At 38.7% G+C, this 21,267-nt stretch overlaps 1 protein-coding gene across 18 annotated transcripts in view; it reads right to left on the bottom strand.

Annotated features, from left to right (window-relative positions):
* VTI1A (vesicle transport through interaction with t-SNAREs 1A) overlaps positions 1-21,267 on the bottom strand; it is a 368,523-nt gene that overhangs the window by 195,690 nt on the left and 151,566 nt on the right. The gene's annotated exons all lie outside the window — the stretch shown is intronic.

Genomic DNA, 21,267 nt, shown 5'->3' with positions numbered 1-21,267 from the left:
TCAGACTACTCTAATAAAATGGGAACATGGTGTTTTGAGACTTCTCTTAAAAGCCTTTAGCCTGTCTCTTTCCTGCTGGATTTACAATGCTAAAAAGCAAAATCCCAGAAACCTATTTCTGTTTACTTAAGAAGGATAAAGTGTTACCCCAAAACAGAGGAGCCTTTTACAGAGATTGGAAAACAAATGGTTTAAGAGCATTAAGATCTACATATCTCTCATGCCAGCACATTTAAAGTCATCAATCAAACATAATCCTGAACATACGAGGTGCAAAAGTGCTAAAAAGGCCCCATTAAAATCCAAGCCTTTTCAGGTGTACCACCCAATCCTAAGAATTATATACAAGGCAGAAATAGCTCTAGTTTATACACACAATACCATTAGGGACAATTTATCATGTCTTTAAAAGTGATATATAGTACATTGTGAAATTGCTTATTAACTCCAGAAATAACAAACCCAATGTGTATAAATGCACTTGAATACCCATAATTGGAATTTTGAAAACTTGAGTTAGAGACCATTCTTATTTATAGCTTGAACTTTCTATAATCTACCGCCTAACTTATATTTCAGATTTTTCAATTCGTATTTTCCAATTAGAAACTAGAGCTATTTTGACAAAAAGGGTAAAGATGTTTCAAAGAGATCTGCTACACTGAACGCTTAAAAGAACAAAGATTATATGAACAAATGGACTTTGGGTAAATATCTAAATTATAGTAATTTGTAATTTTATCATTCAAATCTTATTTTCTTTTAAAGCACGGCCTGATATTCCCTTAATCCATTATAAAGTTAACATGTATGTAACTGTTTATAGTCTTGGCTCTTCAACCTGATTTTATTACACCTCTCCTTTTTTTTTTTTTTTAAGGTACTTTTTGTTCCATAAATACCAGATTTCACACATAAAAATAGCACTCTTGGTCTGTATTAAAATCTACCAAAGCCAAAGCTAAAAACTGTAGAAGCAGAAGGCAGAGGAAGCTCGAAACCAAGGACAGACTTTGTTTCAGCCACGGGTGCCTCATGCCCATTAATGTGAAACCTGTAAAACCAACTATATTCCGAGGTCTCCTTGGGTGGCATAGGAACCGGTTTCCAGCCTGGCTTTGGGGCAGATTGACTGTGTTACTATATGATGTTGGTCCAGTTCTGTGCTCACACTTTGATTCCTTAACTGCATATTTCTCTACCAGACGACTATCAACATATGGAAAATACCACCTTAATGTGTTTTTTAGCTGCTGATGCCATAGCCTGATGAGAACCAGAGGCAGAATGAGCATCTAGGTCTCTCAACTCTCACACCTGAGGAATGTTCTTTATGCCTTCATTTAGCAAACAACCACTGCTCTGTACTACAGGCCAGATTGCGCTAGATGCTGGCCTACTAAATGCACCCAATACTACTTAAGAAGCCTATAGCCAGGAATGGAGACAAGGGTGCAAAAAACTTACAATGTTACCAGGGACTCCAGACTTGTCAGCTCCATGTGGAAGAGTGTGAGTCATGAAAGGTTACACAGTAGACGCTTAAGGATTTATGATGTCCGGCCATCACTGGAATAGCCAAGGCAGTAGTAGCCTATCTTTTAAAAAAGACTCTTAAAGACAGAGCCCAGAGAAATCTAAGAGGTAGCATGAGGCATGACGGTTCCCAGGTTAGGAGTACGTGAATTCAAATTTTGGCTCTTTTCTTCATCTGTGAACTTGGAAAAAGTACTTAACCTTCAGTTTTCATTGCAGCAATGGAGATAAAAACATCTATTTCATAAGGATGTTGTGGGGACTATGAGAAACATACAAAATCTATTTTTGAAATGTACCTTAATCCAATATTTCTCCAATCTTTGTTTTGTGAGATGTTAATCAGATGAAGGGGATCTTTGGTATGCAAAGTTAAAAAAAGATTTTTATTTCTCAGAACCATTAACATGCTAATGTGTAATCTGATGCTTCAAAGACAGGGTGTAATACGCAGCAGTGCACAGAGGCACTTGACCGTGACCGCGCAGCCCTTGTTTATTGGAACACCTAACTTCCGCAGGGGACACATACACACCTGGCAAACAGTGCCCTAAGTCCTTAAACGTATATATCTACTTAGACTTTATAAGTGAATTTTGGAATGGATGGCAATTACTGGAAACTATCAAAATGAGAGGATAGAAAAGAATAGGTCCTTTTTCAACAAATTTCAGCTTTGGCCAGAAAACAGCACCAATTGGATCTCTGATGTGTCAGAAGAATGGGGGGAAACCGTAATGCTCTCTATGGAATCAGGTCAATGGCTCTTGCCACAGGCCCTGGCCGAGTCCACTGCACTGCCCACCAGTGCCTCCAACCTCATTTCTAAGGTACTTCATGCCCAGGACCCAGTTTTTTCCTAAGCATCTCTTATTCTTCCTATCTCTTGGCTGGGGCTCCCCAACTCTATTTGCAAAGCATTCCCTCACTCTCCTCCATCTACCAGAATCCTCCTCTTCCTTGACAGGCTAGTTTAAAACTCACCCTCCAGCACACAGTCTTCCCAGGTTCCCCTAACTGAATTCATTTCTTCCTCCTCAGAAGCCAATAACAAGAAGTTTGCACCTCTGTTGTAGCTGCCAGCCCAGCAAGCTAAGCCTTCCCCAGAGCTGTTCTTTTATCTAGGTCTCCATCAACTCTGTACTCCGCCAGAGCAGGGCTGTGTCCTTCCTCTGCCCATCTCCACAGGGCCTGGTACAGCACACTGCACATAAAGGCAGCATAACACGCTGTTGTACCCGGTGGGTTTGATCCTGATAAGTAATAGTAAGAGCTCAAAGAGTAAAAGATTATATTCCAATAACGAAATACGAATTCTATTAAAGTCCCATAATAATTAGGTGAAAGGAACAACCTGCACTGCTAATATTACATGCAGTTACTTACCAGGCCTAAAAACACAGTGTGCGTTGACCTATCGCAAGCATTTCAATGTTGTTGCCAGAAAGACTTTAGTGGGGGGTTTTAAGAGTCCTGGGAACGCGTCCAGATTGATGCTGAATGGTTTCAAAACTAGAACTACATCTCGGGGGTTGAGACCTTCCCCAAACACCTGGACATCCACACTCCCAGTGCAGAACGTCTTTTTAACAATGTCCTTCCCCAGGCGGTGGCTCCTCTTTTACTTCGAACTCCTATTCTCCCCACTCAATGCCACTACTCACCAGCTGGCAACTAAACCACTTCCACCGTCAAGAAAAAGGGAAGGATGATCCTCGCACGTTTTATCCCAGGCTTTAAGCCCGAGGAAGAAGGTTAAGTCCAGTCTCATCTAGCAGACGTTCTCCCCCAGCTGTGTCTGGTCACGAGGAGAATGATGACTACACGCATCAGAGCAACACACTAAAGAGGAAAGCTCCGTCAAAATTAGGTGCGGCTTAGGAATAAGAAGCCAACGTGGTCTTTACATTCTGCAGAAAGGACATTAAAGCAGCACCAGGCCAGCTCTGCAGCTTGGGGGCCTCCAAGGCGGAGGTGGAGAATGGTCCAAAGAAGAGCTATTGGAGTGTCAGGCCAGCTCCTAACATGAGACTGTGAGACCCTCGAGCACAGGGGCCCAGGTTTTCTCTGTCGCTGGGAAGCTCCCCCACCCTCCAAACTGTGTACAGGCACATGGGTTAGAGGAGGCATGGTCATTAGCACAGCTGCCCTGTTTCCACCCATTTCCTCCCAGAAAGCCCCCTTTCACTGCTTCTCCCAAAAGAACAATTTTATTCCAGATGTAATGAATTGGCTCAGACTATGCATATACTTATCCCTTCAATCACTGGCATTAGTTGGCAAACAAAAAACAAAAAAACGAAACCTAGTTTAGTTTGAAAAGAAATTATCCATATGACAATTTTCTGAACCCATTGCACAGCATGTATTACTTCTTTAAAAGCAAACAATCAAAAAAACCTGTTTAAAACTTACGGTTACCAGAGGGGCTAGTGGGGAATGCAGGGAGGAGAGACAAATTGGTAGTTTGGGATTAACATATACACACCACTATGTATAAAAAAGATAAACAACAAAATCCCACTGACTAGCACAGGGAACGATATTTAAGGTCTTATAATAACCTATAATGGAGGAGAATCTCAAAAAGGATACTGAATCACTTTGCTGTATACCTGAAGCTAACACCATAACTGTAAATTAACTCTTTCCATTTTAAAAAAAGATGCTTTTGTTTGTTTGTTTGTTTGTTTAAAAAAACCAAACCTGTTCACTAATGTGCCAGGCACTATTCCAAGAGATGGATTTACCTTTCCTCAGCGATTCTCCCAGATGTTTACTTGGTATCTGACAGCTAATTAATTTTTGGGTCAACATCACAATGGGCTGTGCTAACAAACCTCACTTCCATAATTTCAGTGTTCTTCCATTAACCTACCTTTCCAACTTCACCTCCTTTCAGACAGTCAAGCTGAACTACCTGCCATCACCCAACATGACTTCCCATCTCCTTGCTGTTCACCTTGGATGCCCTAATAAGAGTCAGTCAAGGTAGATTCGAGAATGTATATGTAGCATGCCTTCAGCCCCAGTGCCCTACCCATGGACTGCATATGCTAACTATTAATAATTTTAGGTCCAGATCAAAAATCGTCATCCTCCCCAAGTCCCCAAGGACCCATCCTCTTTTCCCTAGGCCAAAACTGACCTCTCCTTCCTCAGGGTTTGCTGATACCACCTTTTGACATTTACAATTTACATAACTATTTGTTTGTTGCATTATCATTCTTGGTGGACTCTATGTTCTTTGAGTGTTGGACCAAGCAATGGTCCCATGGCTTTTAGCTTGTGCCTAATAATGGTGATGATGATGGTGGTGATAGCGGCTAATACTTATTGGGAGTCACCTTGCGGACGAGGCACAGTGTTAAACGCTACTTTTCTCATTCGATTTTCATCATTCCATCCGGTAAGTACTACTGTTACTGCCATATTAAAGATGAGAAATTGAGGTCCAGAGAAATCACCTTGCTCAGGATCACAGCTGTAAGTAGAAGACTTAGGTCTTGTACATCTTTTATTATATTTATCCTTGGATACCTTGTTTTTTTGTAATTGCAAATGGTACCTTTATTTTTAATTTCTTTTATTCTTTTTTTTTTTGCTGTTATACAAAAAAGCAAGTGGTTTTAGTATATTTTTTGAATCCACATAATTCTATCTTTAGTCTTTCAATGGGTATATGTGAAATTTTACCATTTGTATGTAATGAGGTCTAAAGGTAATGAGTATCTTTACTCCTTTCTTGAAAATTATAAGAACTTAGATAACTTTAACTCTGATCATTCCTCTCCTAACTTGCAATAAGGAAGGAAAATAACAAGATTTTAGTTTTTTTCTAAATGACCTTCCCTCCCCAATTAAACACGGTTTATTATTATTTAAACTGTAAATTTTATACTTGTTTAGATTAGCATTTAGATTTAATAATTCCTTTATTCGCTTTTCTTTCTTGAGCCTTAGGACTTTCTTCTGGAGTCATTTTCCTTCTTTCTGAAGTACTTCTTTTAAAACATTCCTTTGGTAAATACCCATAGATGGTAATCTCAGTTTCTGTTTGCCTAAAAATGTTGTTTTGCTCTTCTTTTTGAAAGCCACTTTGCTGAGAAGAAAATCCCAGGCTGGCAGTTATTTTCTCTTAAAACTTGGAAAACATTATTCTACGGTCATTCGGCATTGATTCTTGTTGAGATGGCCTACTTTCAATACTGTTTATCACTGTTTTATAGGTGATGTGCCTTTTTATCTCTGGTGGATGTTATTTCTTGCTGGCCCTAGCATTCTTCAGTTTCACTATAATGTGTCTAAAATGTGAAATCCTTCCTATTTAATTTGCTTGGCATATGTTGTGTATTTGTGGATTTATATCTTTGGCTGGATTTGAAAATTCTCAGCTATTACCTTTTAAAATATTGCTCCTCTAATTTCTCCCTCTGGAACTCTGTTTTGATGTTTTCTAGATCTTCTCTTTGGATCTTAAATGTCTCAACATCTCTCTCAAGTGCCATGTCTCATTTTCTCTGTGCTGAATTCTGCATAATTTCTTTGGATATATTTTCCAGTTCACTAGTTGTCTCTTTAGCTTTGTTTAATCTACCTTTCAACTCATTCATCCAGATTTTAATTTCAAAAAGTTCCACATGGCTCTTTTCAGTCTTTTTTTTTTTTTTTTTTGGTCTTTTTTTTTTGAGGGCCACACCCATGGCATATGTAGGTTCCCAGGTTAGGGGTCTAATCGGAGCTGTTGCCACCAGCCTAAGCCAGAGCCGCAGCAACACCAGATCAGAGCTGTGTCTGCAACCTAAGCCACAGCTCACGGCAACACTGGATCCTTAACCCATTGAGCGAGGCCAGGGATCCAACCCACAACCTCATGGTTCCTAACTGGATTAATTTCCACTGCACCAAGACGGGAACCCCTTCAATCATTTTAATAGTTTCATATTTCTTGATCATTTAAAAATTCCATCTATTCTGTATTCTATGTTGACAACTCCAATATATGAAAACTTTGGGAAGTCAAAATGTGTTGGTCACTGTTTGACATATTTACGATAATGTTTTTATTTTCTTTGTGTGTTTGGTAATTTTATTTTTTTATAAGTTTATATTTTGTTAAGTTTAATCCGTAGGCATCCGGAGAACCCAATTCAGGGATGCTTTCTTCCAAGAAAAAAAAAAAAGTTTACTTTAGCTGGAAGCCAACAGATATAACTTACCCTGGACTATTTTGACCCTTTCAAGTGTACTGGTTAAACAGAAGAGTTTCGAGATGAGCTCTCCCACTTTCTGTGTCTCTATGTGTGCATACATGTGCATTTGCAAGTGTGTATGTGCACTCCTCCATCCTAGGTTCCCAGTTGTGGTGTTGGTAGTTGCATTTGGTCTCCAGGTGTCTTAGGCATTCTTTTTCACTTACAGCTCACTGATTTCTATTCTGGTTTCAACTCACTCTTTTCCTCTTTCCCTCCTTGGAGGTATCCTTTATTTTCTTGAAAATTCTTCAATGTGTCAAATAATATGTTTTAACTTATCTAACGTCCCCTTTTATCATAGGTGGAGATACTGCCTCTGTCTTAACTAATGCAGCTTTCTTTTTTTTTTTTTTTTTTTTTTTTTTTTTGTTGGTGTTTAGCACAAATATGCTATGGTATGAGAATTTAATAAAATCACTACCATTAGTTTCACTGTTTTCTAGAGGTATGCATTTTACTTTTATTTACAGAATAAGAGACTATTACAATGGAAAGGCTTCCAAATGATTACTTAGCACAGTGCTTCCTACTGGAGGCACTATGGGTATTTTGGGCAGGATGATTCTTTGTCTTGCAAGACTTTCCCAAATGCTGGACATTTAAAATCCCTAATGTGGGGGGAATTGCCATCGTGGCTCAGTGGTAACGAACCTGACTAGAATCCACGAGGATGTGGGATCCCTGGCCTCACTCAGTGGGTTAAGGATCCAGCGTTGCTTCGAACTGAGGTGTAGGTTGCAGACATGGCTTGGAACCTGCATTGCTATGGCTCTGGTGTAGGCCAGCAGCTGCAGTTCCAATTCGACCCCTAGCCTGGGAACTTCCATATGCGACAGGTGTGGCCCTTAAAAAAAAAAAAAAAGCAAAATAAAAAAAAAAAAATCCCTAATGTTAGGTAACTGAAGACAGGTAACTGAAACAATTAAAAATAGCACTCATTTTCAAAAGCTTCTAGGTTGAGAACTTTGATGTTTAATTCTCCCATTTTACAGATGGAAGATGTCTGATTTTAAGATAAAGGTCAAAACCCAGAGATGACCCATGAAGAGGCTAAATGTGACCTAACTCTCCTCTCTGTCTCTGGGCTCATATGACAATGCTCTACCTCATTCTCTGTGCTCTAGCCAAGCCCTCTTTCAGTTCCTTCGTGCCCCATACTCCTTTCTGCTGTAGGGCCTTTGCATTTGTCTCTTTCTTCGGCCCAGTGGACTATTCCCACCTCCCACCCTTCTCTCTCCCTTTGCCAACTCTTATTTATCTTTCAGATTACATTTCAAATGTCACTTACTTAGGAAAATTTCTCTGACCCCCAGACTAGGCTCAAGATCCCCCATTACATACTTTAATAGCCCTCTGGATTTCTGTCAAACCATTTAATATGTTTTCAACTTTATATATTGTAATGACATTTTCCACCAGTGGGCTGTGAAGTCTGTGATGTCTATTTTGTTCACCACTGACTCACCTGTACCCAACAAGTGCCTGCCACATAACAAGGACTCAAAAATATTTGTTAAATAGGAGTTCCTGTCGTGGTGCAGTGGCTAACGAATCCGACTAGGAACCATGAGGTTGCGGGTTCGGTCCCTGCCCTTGCCCATATGCCATGGGAGTGGCCCAAGAAACAGCAAAAAGACACAAACACAAAAAAAGTTACATAAGTGAATAACTAAAAATTCAATGAATAACTAAAAAGTCACTGACATGTGACCCATCCAAAGAAGAAGGATGGAAAAGTTAAACTGAAGACTCCCTTGACAATATCTATCAGGGGTGCAAAAGAAATATTCCTAAATATTAATTTACAAAGCCTGTCTGCTGCCATCTGTTCTCCAAATGGAAATATCTCAATCTAGATTAGCTCAGAAAAAAACTTTTAACGTCACACTTAATGCCAATATATATCCTTCAGAAAGCCAATATCATGGACTGCCACCTAGTCTTATTGGAAATCCTTAATCTATTGCCAATATGAACTTTGCATAATTATGGATTTTTCAAGTTTTTCTGTTAATAATTTCAACAATGATCCATCTGCCTCATATTTTGGAAATCTGAATCCTATTATCTGTATGCTCCATCTGCTTTCTTGGATTGATCCATCAATACGATTCCATTTAAAAGCTACTTGCCCAGACTGGTTATGTGCCTATGAAAAAAAAAAAATACCGCCACATACATTTTTGCCTCCATCCTCGTCTGAGAAACTGACCTTGCTTTCCACTCACTGTGACCCCTTCTGCTGCCACTGACCATGCGAGATTTACATTGCGATTTCTTTCATACTGTGCTTTATGACTAACATCTGACAACAGCTTCTTGGGTTAACTTGACTTTACAAACTGACCAAGTCCATAAAATCTCTATGGATTTCCAACATGCCCAACCATCTCAATGTCCATCTGTCCACTTAAGCGCCCAGAACTCTTTTGAGTTCTCTACACTTATCCAGAAAAGCAAAAGAAAATTCTCCTCAAAGATTTTTCTTTTATTCTTTGCAAATACCCTCCTAAAGATAATTTCTCATAAGAGACAAGCATGGGTAGCCAACCACCCAGCATGATGAAGCCCTGGGTGGTCTTCTTGTTTTTCCCCATAAACTTACAGGAAACCACAAAATAATGAACCAAATATAAACTGCTACTGTCTACATTTTCCCCCTCTTCAAGTATAGTAAGCTTTCATTCTACTCTTTAAAAAAGAAAGCCACCATCCCCTTAAGATAACATGGGCGTGAGTAAACAATAGGTTGGGAGAAAGATGAGAAGTACTTCAACATTCGATAAAGCTAGATGCCTAGTGCTCCTGTTCTCTTAAAAGGCCTGAAGAAAAACTGCTTCATAAGACTTGAAACCAAGCTTGGCACATGTACAAAATGTGGGTTTCAGTCCCTCCTTTAAACAATAAACTCAGGTGTGAGCTGAGCACATTTCCATTAAATCAACTTGTTGGGACCTACAAAAGAGAAGCTGCTGCTTCTAAAAACCATTTCTCTTTGAAAGAAGCTCAAAAGCCATGAGCACACTTTTACCAAATGAAACATGGGCTTCTAGAGAGAGCTGAAGGGGAAAAAAATGGAAGAAAATGGAACACCAAAAAAGATGGTTAACAGGAGGCTGTTGCGTTTCCCAAGCAAGCAATCTGAGCTTAATTGAGGCTGACGCATGACAGACTCGCATGTACAGTATCGGCCCAGCTCCGACTGAAGCTGCTGACAGAGGGTAAATGGTGCACGGCAGCAGGGCTCGCCCTGGCCTGGTGTGGCGTCGCGGTGCATGGAGCCTGTCAGGAGATGGCACGAGGGCTAATGAAGGGCAGCCCTTGTTTTTAAAATTCTTCTCACTTAGTTTTGGATCAGACTCTACGCCATGAAGACTTCTCAACCTCTTAGTGCTCAGTTAAGGATATGTGACACTTATTTAAAAATTAATGCATTCTAATCAATTTCAAGCTAGACAGTGAAGAGTCTGCAAAACAGGGGAGACAAAAAGAGAAAAAGGCAGAAGGAGAAGAGAAAAAAGAATGAAAGGGAATGAGCGCTGTGGATATGGGAGAGGTAGGAAGCGTGAGAAATACGGCATAAGAAGTACTTAGTGGTTTTTAATATCTTTGTAGAAATAATTGTGTAAAGACAGGCTATCAACATAAAAAGTCAGGGGAAAATAAAACACATTTTTGTGTGTATTCTCCCAACAGTATAAAAGAAAATCTAGGAACCAAAGAGTGAAGACAAATGCAAACAAAACAAAACAAAACAAAACAAAAAAAAACCCTCAAAAAAAAACTTTAGCATTTGTAAAAAAATATACATATAATTGTAATTTTTTAAAAAGACCAACTTTTTTTTCTTTACTCATCACAAGACTACTGTATATTCCATTATTAAAACATTTTTTTTCATTGCTCCACTGTGGGAAATCTTCTAAAATGACTGAATACATGCTTTAATAGACATAGTAATGTTTATGTACTCCACTGAATAAATATTAACATTAAGAAAAAATTATTACCAGTTTTAAATATGACCATTATACATAAAACAGAAAAAAAGAAAACAGACCGTTTCCTATCTCACAGCCACATCTGTGAAATATTCAGCTTAGAAGCAAAATAAATGACAAAAATTGTTGTTTGTCTAAATGTCCAAATATGCAATCATAAGCCTATATGATCTGTTTCATTTACCCTATGATCAGCATAGGAAAGTACTTGATTGCAAATTTTATGTACATGTTCTAGGGACCTGAAAATCACAATATATATTCCACATTTTATAGATTATTATTTACAAAAAGACTTCTTTAAAATAAAGAGCTTGCCATTTTAGTATGATTAGCAGAAAGGAGGAAAAAAAATCACTCTGGGTATAAATGTATAAGTATAAAAGTATAAAAGACCAAATTTACTCAATGAAGATCAAGTTTAACTTAGACTGAACACTCTACTGTCTCATTTTTTATTAATCTTCACTAAACTCAAGTTTATCTTCCTATCCTCTCTAGAAACAAATCTCTATCTAACCAGATCAGGTTCTGATAACAGAATATGGAAGTAGAGGCATTTGGAGTCACATGCCTCAGTTTTCAAACTCGGGATAAAGGCTTTCTAAAGGAATTTGTGAATCCACAGGTTTGTACTCAAAGAAAAAGAACTCTTTACTAATATTTACTTTTTCTACAAATAGGCTTAATCGAAGATGACCATTTTGTCAGATTTGAAAATAAGCGTAACTCATTTTTTCCCCTTGCTTTCTAAATTTGGTTTTTTATATTCCAGGGATATAACTTTAGGGTACTGACATTAACAAACACTTTCTAATGACATCGTCTTGACTACCTTGAAGTAGCTTGAAAAGCTTTCTACAGAACCTCCTACTTACTCTTTTACAACAGGTATTGAGAAAGGTTGCACACACGCAGTATGTACACAAATGACCAAAAGAGGCTGCTAAATTACCCGGGAACTTTTAGGGAACTTACACACCAGACGCAGGGGCAGCCAATCAGAACTTCTAACCCCTTCACAAGTTATTTGCTCAATTCCATGATAATGAAACAGAGAAGAGCAATGGCAATAGAGAGTAGACAGTAAAGCTCAGCAGATAAACATTTTTTTTTTTTCTGTTCTGTGTCTGATAAGAGGTCTTATTTATAAGTCATTGTAAATGGACCAGTGGACTTCAGCCAAAGCAAGTAACACTACTCCATGATTGTTTCTTATTGAAGATGAGTAGTTGTCAAAGTCACCATGCAGGGATAGCTTCTATCACAAATGGCTGGGGTTAAAACAGTCCTAGATTTCTTTACAGTTAGCACAAGGAAATCGAGGAGGAGGAGGAGGTGAAAGTTAGCCAAATTTTACGAAGGTACCACAAATCAGCCTGACAACTAACAGTCCCTTTCTTTTCATTTGTTGATTGGACAGTCAAGATGGTCTAGATGCATCCTAAAATTTAGGAGGTGGGGGGAATTCTCAAATAGGCATTTTGTCTTAGTGCTAGTTGATAAGCTATCAAAGCAAAATGAAAGAAACGTAAGCACAAATTTAATGATTCCTTTGAATCAAAATTATTTTATACATTAGGTTGTAAAATTAGAGTCAGTAATCTAAGAAAATTGGGTAGAAGATGAAAATTGACTGGTTGAATTCAAATTAAGGATTCGTTCACTTTATGCCACAGTCTGCTTTCTGTTTTGGTCTGGAAGATGCCTCTGAAAGGAGAATGAGACTACATGGCTCAAGAGATGACTGATTTGGGGGGCTTTTACCCAGAGCATTTACATTAATCATTGGCTCTCTGAATCTCTTAAGGACTCTACTGGGGCTGCTGTTTTCTGTAGGCTTTGCCACACATCAGTCCCAAGTATATGGTCTTGAAAAAACTTGAGAAGAAAAGGAAAAAAAAAAAAAAGAAAAAGGACTAGAAAAGTATGCACTTTCTCTGACTCCCCTGGAACTGAAGATAATTTTAACCAGAATAAGATGCAATAAATGCACCACATTTAAGACTGATGCTACATGTATATAGCAAGTGCTTGGACTAGCACTCCCGAGCATACAGATTTTTGTGAATTCAGTATCTGTGGGAAGGGTCATTTTTTTCCTTCTTTTCCTATGTATTTATCACTCTTTTTTTTTTTTTTGGCAAATATTAACTTTAAAGTTGGGATGCAGATTTTTTTAATGTCTGGGAATGAACTATAATTATTTCATGATAATACAGCTAAACTTCTCCATTCTTTAGTGAGATTCACAGTCCCATTCAGGATGAAGTGATTTGCCCAAAAGGTTGCCTGGGACCCTACTGGCAAGCCCCCTTCCATGCAGATTTGGGACCGATGGTCCATGAGGCATCACTGAAACTGCCAAACAAAACCACCACATTTAATTCATCAAGGTGATTTTATTTTTTCATTGATGGATGATGGCAGGGAGGGGTACATACTAGATAAATGCTTAAAATAATTTCCTGATGACAGAATACTTAGAAGGATGATTTTATTAATTAGAATGTTTCTTAAAACAAGAGCATAGCTTCTATGCAGAAATCAAGTCATGTAATTAAATTAGTAAACTCTACCATATTATTCACCTTTCTATCCCATATTTATTGTCTGACTACTATACTCAAAGTATTAGAATCAACAAGGGAATTTTAAAAGTTAGTAAGATACGATCCTTGTACTCAGTGTATACTCTCAAATTATTTTGTTGTTTTCTCAGTCATTACCATACATTTAATTATTTTTAAAGCTATTTTTAACACTCCAAAAGACATTTTGTATCTTTCTAATGATCTTCCAAAGCTGGGTCCATCTTCATTCATTTAACCATTTAAAATGCTTGTTCAATACTACTTGCTTCCTTTTCTTAAAGTTCTTTTAATGAATTCTCTTTCAAAAAGCAAAAATATACCTCATCATTTAATCCCTCCCCAAGGAATAAACCCAGTTTTTCAGTAGCATTAAGCAGCATACTAAGAAGAACTTTTTTAATCTTTTTTTTTTTTTTGCCACTCCTGAGGCATGTGGAAGTTCCCAGGTCAGGGACAGAACCCAAGCCACAGCAGCAACCGGAGCCACCGTAGTGACAGTTCTGGAAGGATCCTTAATCTGTCGTGCCACAAGGGAACTCTAAGAGGAACTTCTTAAAATGTACTGATATGTAATTAAAATAAGATACCTTAAAATCTTTATTGTAACCATATATCCCACCCCCAAATATTTTTTTCAATGAGAATTATTTCTATAGATTTTTACTTCTAACATAATTTTTATTAGTTAGACTACAAATATTTGACTAAAGGTATGTGACTGCCAAAGCTGCTGAGTCTCATGAGAGCTACACAAACACACAGATGCTAAATAAAATGCTAAAAGAGTGAAAATGCATCTTGAACATTTAACATCAGTTTAGAGCAATATGGAAAGAGCAGAATAAGAAACAAGCGGTATCGAAGATTTTATTTTTCTGACCAAGAAAGGTCAGATATAGTGCATCAGAATGTTGCATCTTAAGAAAATGCATCTTAAGAAAGCATTACTTCAAATGCTGAGATTCCAGTGAATAGAATGGTTTTCAAACATTAAAATCTCTGTGGTAGGCTCTGACCTCAGAATAACAAGAAAATGACAGGTGCTTATTTTTCCACATATAAAAATGACACTTATTGTAAGGCTGTTATATAAAAGGCCTATTTCCCCTTCATGAAATAAATAATTATACCATTGATTCAGTATATTTGCTAGCATGTCTATATGTGGTTTAAGTGGTTATTTCAATGACCTAAATATAGAAAAGAACTAATACGTACAAACTTAACAACTATGGTCCAAGTGGCCTGTAGCCCTTGTATATCATTTTTCCTCGGCAAATCATCTACACTGCTTCCTCAAGAACCCCATAAGTGTTCTATTTATACACATGGTGCTTTAATGATCACATCTAGAGGACTGGGTGTACTTTGTCGTAAAAATTAAAACAGTTGGTTAAATGGATATGTAACTGTATTGCAAATGATATGGAAGTCTTGTCTAATTCTACTGGAAGGATGTCTTCTTTAAGAAATTCTCCAAGGGGTTAAAGTGAAAATTTTCAGAGGAGGAAGGTATGGGGTGAGTACTGTGTTACAGAAAGAGTTTATAGCAGGGTGCTGGGGTGTCGGCCCCCAAGATGGCCCCCTGTGAGTCCCACTGCCTGGCATACACACCCTGTAGAGTCCTTCCCATACCGTATCAGAGGTGGGCTAAGTGATCAGTGGACGATGATATGTCAGTTCCAAGATCAGATTATAAAAGACATTAAGGCTTTTGTCTCGGCTGTTCTCACCTTCACTCTCTCTTGGAACACTTGCTCTGGGAGAAGCCAGCTGCCATACTGTGAGTACACTCCCCTATGGAGCGGCCCAGGAGGTGGGATAAAACCCTGGGGTCTCTAGACAGCAGTCCTTTGAGTGAGTTTGGAAGTGGATTTTCCATCCACAGCCAAGCTTTTTGATCACTGCAGCCCCACCGGTGGTCTAAGCAGGAAGACCTGGTGAAGGAGGAAACACTCACGTTGGTAGGAAAGACTGAGATGAGAGCAGCAACAATGATCCGAAGATTGTGTGTGGCCCACAGATGAGTTTTGTTTGACCCATATGTCTTAAAAATTGGGAACTTCCATGAGGATGTCTGAATTTCTGGCTTTGCTTGAAAAGTTGAACCATCTAGTAACTTCAGGTTCACCCTCCACCATAGCTGCCCCTCTAGGGACAGAATAAACGCTAGTCTCCACCATGTCCCTTTGTCCTATGCCTGACCTAGTTTACTCCGTTCCTTTACCTGCCAGGCCCTTCTAAGTAAGCATTATCGTAGAGGAAAGGATTGTGCGGGACTGCAAACACAGGGTGGACATGACTAAGTAGGCATCACTCTTAGTTGCAATGAAGATACCTATTGCTTTTACCCCACCTGTCATTGCTCCACCTCAGTGGCCCCAGATATTTGAGTTATAGACTCCTGATATAGAGAGATGAAGGACTGAGCTCCTAGTGTCTACAGAACTGTCTCTGGAGCTAGGCGGATCCACATAGTTAAAAGCAGCACGCTTGGCTACTGGCTCAGGAGCAGCAGAGACTGTAGTGGAAAAAAAGCGGTCCTGTCCTTTTTCTTCTGTCTGGAAGAGTGAAGGAACCAATTCTCCCCTCTTCTTCTACCTCTTAGATTACTTGTGTTCCCTCCTGCATATTTCTTTCCCTTGTAATACAGTTCCTAGTGTACACTACGGCCTGGCATCCCCTGGATAAATACATTAGGGGTGAAAGAAGGGAAGGAGACACTGCACAGATTGTTCCATCTCTGACCCCCAGGATCCCGGGTATGTGGTAGACTGCGAGGCGTAACACAAAGACCTGGAGAGGGTGGGGCCTGAGAAAGGTGGAAGGAAGTTCAGGTTGGAAAGGCAGTTGGGCGACTTTGTGGGGGTCAGGAGCACAACCAAAAATAACCCAGCTCCAGGGGGGAAAAAAAAGTTACAATGTCCATCAAAAGGAATTTTGGTTGTTTTTGGACTTTATTTTCCCCTGCAGAAATTTTCAGAAGAGGTTCATCACAAGAGAGGAGTAATATCCAGACAAATAGGTGTACACAGTTACGTACTGAACTAACGAACTCAAAATTGACAGCTTCTCTATGGGGAGCCTACTTTACTTGAGAAGAATGTCCACATTGACACATTTCATTACCTTATTCTAAGTGAGAAGAATAGTTCATTTATCTAAATGGGTAAAACCGTACTTGGGGATCACCACTGTATACTAAGAAAGGGGCCATTAATTGGACAAGGTCATTGGATCACAAATTAAACATAAAGCATCAGAAATTTGGGATGTTTCATAATCGCTTTAGCCTTTGACTTTCACACAATATTTTTTTCAGGTTCATTCTTTTACTTTCTAGAAATAGCCTGGTATACAGGAAAATGCCCAAATAGCTCTATGTGAAAGAGGCGATAGGTAGAACCAGACTGAAATCTAGAAAGAAAATAATCAGTAACTGCTGTGTGTAGAGGAGTTCCAAAGTATTTGAAGGCTCCAAAGGATGATACTCGAATGCATGTCCATATCGACTCTATGCAGCCCTTTTAACCAGGATGTTGGATTTTCTCTTTCCCTGAACTTTCCAATTTACCATGTTAAAGAGTCACAGGCAATTTCCATTTGCTTAAATATTGTAGCTGGTAGAATGCTAGTTAGGCAAGATCTCTGTAAAGAAAGGGCTTGTAATCAGATAAATCTGGGAACACTGCCTTAGTCCCATATGTGTTTGAACTTGAGAAATGATATAAAGGATAGTGCTATCTACCACATTCTACAGCAACCCTGCTGTGAGGGCCCATGAGAAGGATGGCATGCAAAGCTAGGCACTACGGAAAGCTGTGATTTTCTAAACCAATTGGTACATCTTATCTTTTGGTTTCACGGACTCTTGCAACTGATCAGACTTTCCTCTTAGGTCAACAGGTAGTTCAGAGGCAAACTTAGAACACACTTCTAATTGATGGATAGGGTCTTACAGAATACATTTAATTACTTTAACAATTAATAACTTTAATTGTTATTATTTTCTCTTTGCCCTGCTTTTCTTTCATCTTGGTACACCTCAGATGCTTCCCAGAGGCACAAGAAAGCAAAAATTGAAAGAGAGGAAAATTTTGAGCGAGGCCAGGGAAAGACAGAGGGAGAGACAGAGACAAAAAACCAAGACATAATCACAAATTCCCGAGATCCTACTTTGTGTTAGGTATTGTACTCTTTACATGTATGGGTTTTAACTCTTTACATGTATAGCTCTTTAGCTGTATTTTCTTAGTGACCCATGAGGTTGCTAAGCACCTCATTTTATAGGTGACAACATGAGGCATAAAGAGATAGGATAACTTACCTAAACCAACACTGTGAGTGTGCAGAGGCGATGCTGGGATTCACACCCTGGCAGCCTGGCCCTAGAGCGCCCATATACAAAATTAATAAACAGATAAAGAGTTTGGTCTCCACTCTATACTGGCTTATTTTTATCCTTGAATGCCTGGTTAACTCCCTGCCCAATGAAATGAGTTTATTTCTAAAGCATGTTGATCTGGCACTGACAGGCCTGATCCTAAATGTACAGAACATTGGGCATGGGAAATGCCGCGAGGAAACTGTGAGCCAGGTCTTAACTCAGTTGTTTTTTTAAGGAGGATGAGCTCATGAAAGTTCTTTTATTGTTATCAGGCATTGCAAAATGCCAGTAGTAACTGTTCTTCTCCTTTACAGGTAACCAGAAGTCACAGCTGTAGGTGGGGGGCATGAGGGGGTGGGGGGGCACTAAGATGAGTGATAGGAAGTTATTCTTGTTTGGCATTTACTGAGCTGGTCTGAACATGTCATACCCCTTTTGACTGTTTAAGAAATCTGAGAGTGTCTCCTGTAAAGGAAAGGGATTTCAGAAATTCCTAGGACATAGTTTGAGATCCAAAGTGTGAAAAAGTCAGTTGAAGTTAAACCGTATAGAGTTCTGAGGGAGAAAAAAATCTGAGTGAGACAAATCTTGACAATTAAGAAAGTACTGTTATTGTTGATATGGTTAAAAACAAGACCAAACACACAAAAAAGATAAAATGACTATTTATATCAAAAAAGAAAGATGAAAGTTATTGAATAATGACACAGAACCCTCCACACCTCTGCTGTATGTCAATGGCAAGAGTGGCCCGGCCCCACACTTTTAGGACCAAAAGATTTCTGTGGGACAAATGCTGCTCAAAGCCTTTGAGATATTAGGAAACAGTTTCTTTTTTTTTTTTTATTTAAAAAAATTTTATTACTCAATGAACTTATTACATTTATAGTTGAACAATGATCACCACAAGCCAATTTTATAGGATTTTCATCCCACAACACCACCACATCCCCCCACCCCCCGAATTGTCTCCTTTGGAAACCATAAGTTTTTCAGTCTGTGAGTCAGTATCTGTTCTGCAAAGAAGTTCATTATGTCCTTTTTTCAGATTCCACATGTCGGTGAAAGCATTTGATGTTGGTGTCTCATTGTATGACTGACTTCACTTAGCATGGTAATTTCTAGGTCCATCCATGTTGCTAAAACTGCCAATATTTTGTTCCTTTTAATGGCTCAGTAATATTCCATTGTGTGTATGTACCACCTCTTCTTGATCCACTCCTCTGTCGATGGACATTTAGGTGGTTTCCATGTCTTGGCTATTGAAAATAGTGCTGTAATGAACATAGGAGTACATGTGTCTTTTTGACTCATGGTTTTCTCTGGATAGATGCCCAGGAGTGGGATTGCTGGATCAAATGGTACTTCTATTTTTAGTTTTCTGAGGAATCTCCATATTGTTTTCCACAGTGGTTGCGCCAATTTAAAATCCCACCAACGGTGTAATAGGATTTCTTTTTCTCCACACCCTCTCCAACACTTATTGTTTGTAGACTTTTTGATGATGGCCATTCTGGCTGGTGTAAGGTGATACATCATAGTGGTTTTGATGTGCATTTCTCTAATAATGAGTGATTTTGAACATCTTTTCATGTGTTTTTTGGCCATCTGGATGTCTTCTTCGGAGAATTGTCTGTTTATATCTTCTGCCCATTTTTGGGTGGGGTTGTTTGTTTTTTGGCATTGAGCTGCAGAAGGTGTTTATAAATTTTGGAGATTTATCCCTTGTCAGTCGATTCACTTGCAAAGATTTTCTCCCACTCTGTGGGTTGTCTTTTCGTTTTGTGTAGGGTTTCCTTTGCTGTGCAGAAACTTTTAAGTTTAATTAGGTCCCTTTGCTTATTTTTGTTTTTGACTCTAAGGGGTGGATCTGAGAAGATGTTGCTGTCATTTATGTCAGAGAGTGTTTGGCTTATGTTTTCCTCTAAGAGTTTTATAGTGTCTGGTATTGTATCTATGTCTTTAATCCATTTTGAGATTATTTTTGTGTATATGGTGTTAGGGAGTGTTCTAATTTCATTCTTTTCCATGTGGCTGTCCAGTTTTCCCAGCACCACTTATTGAATAGGCTGTCTTTTCTCCATTATATGTTCTTGCCTCCTTTGTCATAGACTAGTTGGCTGTAGGTGCATGGGTTTAATTCTGGGCTTTCTATCCTGTCCCACTGATCTACATTTCTGTCTTTGTGCCAGTACCATTTGGTTTTGATGACTGCTGCTTTGTAGTCTAGTCTGAAGTCCAGGAGCCTGATTCCTCCAGCTCCATTTTTCTTTTTTCAGGATGTCTTTGGCTATTCTGAGTCTTTTGTGCTTCCAAACAAACTTTAAAGTACTTTGTTCAAGTTCTGTGAAAAATGTCCTTGGTATTTTGATAAGGATTGCATTGAATCTGTAGATTGCCTTGGGTAGTATAGTCATTTTGATAACATTGACTCTTCAAATCCAAGAGCATGGCATGTCTTTCCATCTATTTGTGTCATCTTTGATTTCTTTCATCAGTGTCTTATAGTTTTCAGAGTACAGGTCTTCTGTTCTCTTTAGGTAGGTTTACTTCTAGGTATTCTATTCTTTTGGATGCAATGGTAAACGGGATTGCTTCCTTAATTTCTCTTTCTGATCTTTCATTGTTAATATATAGAAATGCTGTCGATTTCTGTGTATTAATTTTGTACCCTGCAACTTTGCCAAATTCGTGGATGAGCTCTAACAGCTTTCTAGTAAAGTCTTTAGGATTCTCTAGGTATAGTATCATGTCATCTGCAAATAGTGATAGTTTTACTTCCTTTTATCTCTTTTACTTCTCTGATTGCTGTGGCTAGGACTTCCAAAACTATGTTGAAGAGTAGTGGTGAGAGACATCCTTGTCTTCTTCCTGATCTCAGTGGGAATTCCTTCAGCTTTTCAACATTGAGAATGATGTTTGCTGTGGGTTTGTCAAATATGGCCTTTATTATGTTGAGATATGGTCCCTCTATGCCCACTTTCTGAAGGGTTTTTATCAGAAATAGGTGTTGGATTTTGTCAAAGGCTTTTTCTGCATCTATTGAGAGGATCATGTGGTTTTTATTCTTCAGTTTGTTAATGTGGTGTAGCACACACACTGATTGATTTGTGGATATTGAAGAACCCTTGCATCCCTGGGATAAATCCCACTTGATCATGATATACAATCCTTTGAATGTATTGTTGGATGTGGTTTGCTAGTATTTTGTTGAGGATTTTTGCATCGATGTTCATCAGTGAAATTGGCCTGTAGTTTTCTTTTTTTGTGGTATCTTTGTCTGGTTTTGGTATCAAGGTGGTGGTGGCCTCATAGAAGGAGTTTGGGAATATCTCTTCCTCTGCAATTTTTTGGAATAGTTTCAGAAGGATAGGTATTAGCTCTTCTCTAAATGTTTGATAGAAATCGCCTGTGAAGCCATCTGGTCCTAGACCTTTGTCTGTTGGAAGTTTTTTAATCACAGTTTCAATTACTGTACTTGTGACTGGTCCGTT

The sequence above is a fragment of the Sus scrofa genome, chromosome 14 (genome assembly GCF_054392235.1).
Source record: "Sus scrofa isolate SSC_HxYL_T2T_F1_AM1 chromosome 14, Sscrofa_HxYL_maternal_Yorkshire_Landrace_v2.0, whole genome shotgun sequence".
Taxonomy (NCBI): Eukaryota; Metazoa; Chordata; class Mammalia; order Artiodactyla; family Suidae; genus Sus; species Sus scrofa.
This window is presented reverse-complemented; position numbering and strand designations above follow the sequence as displayed.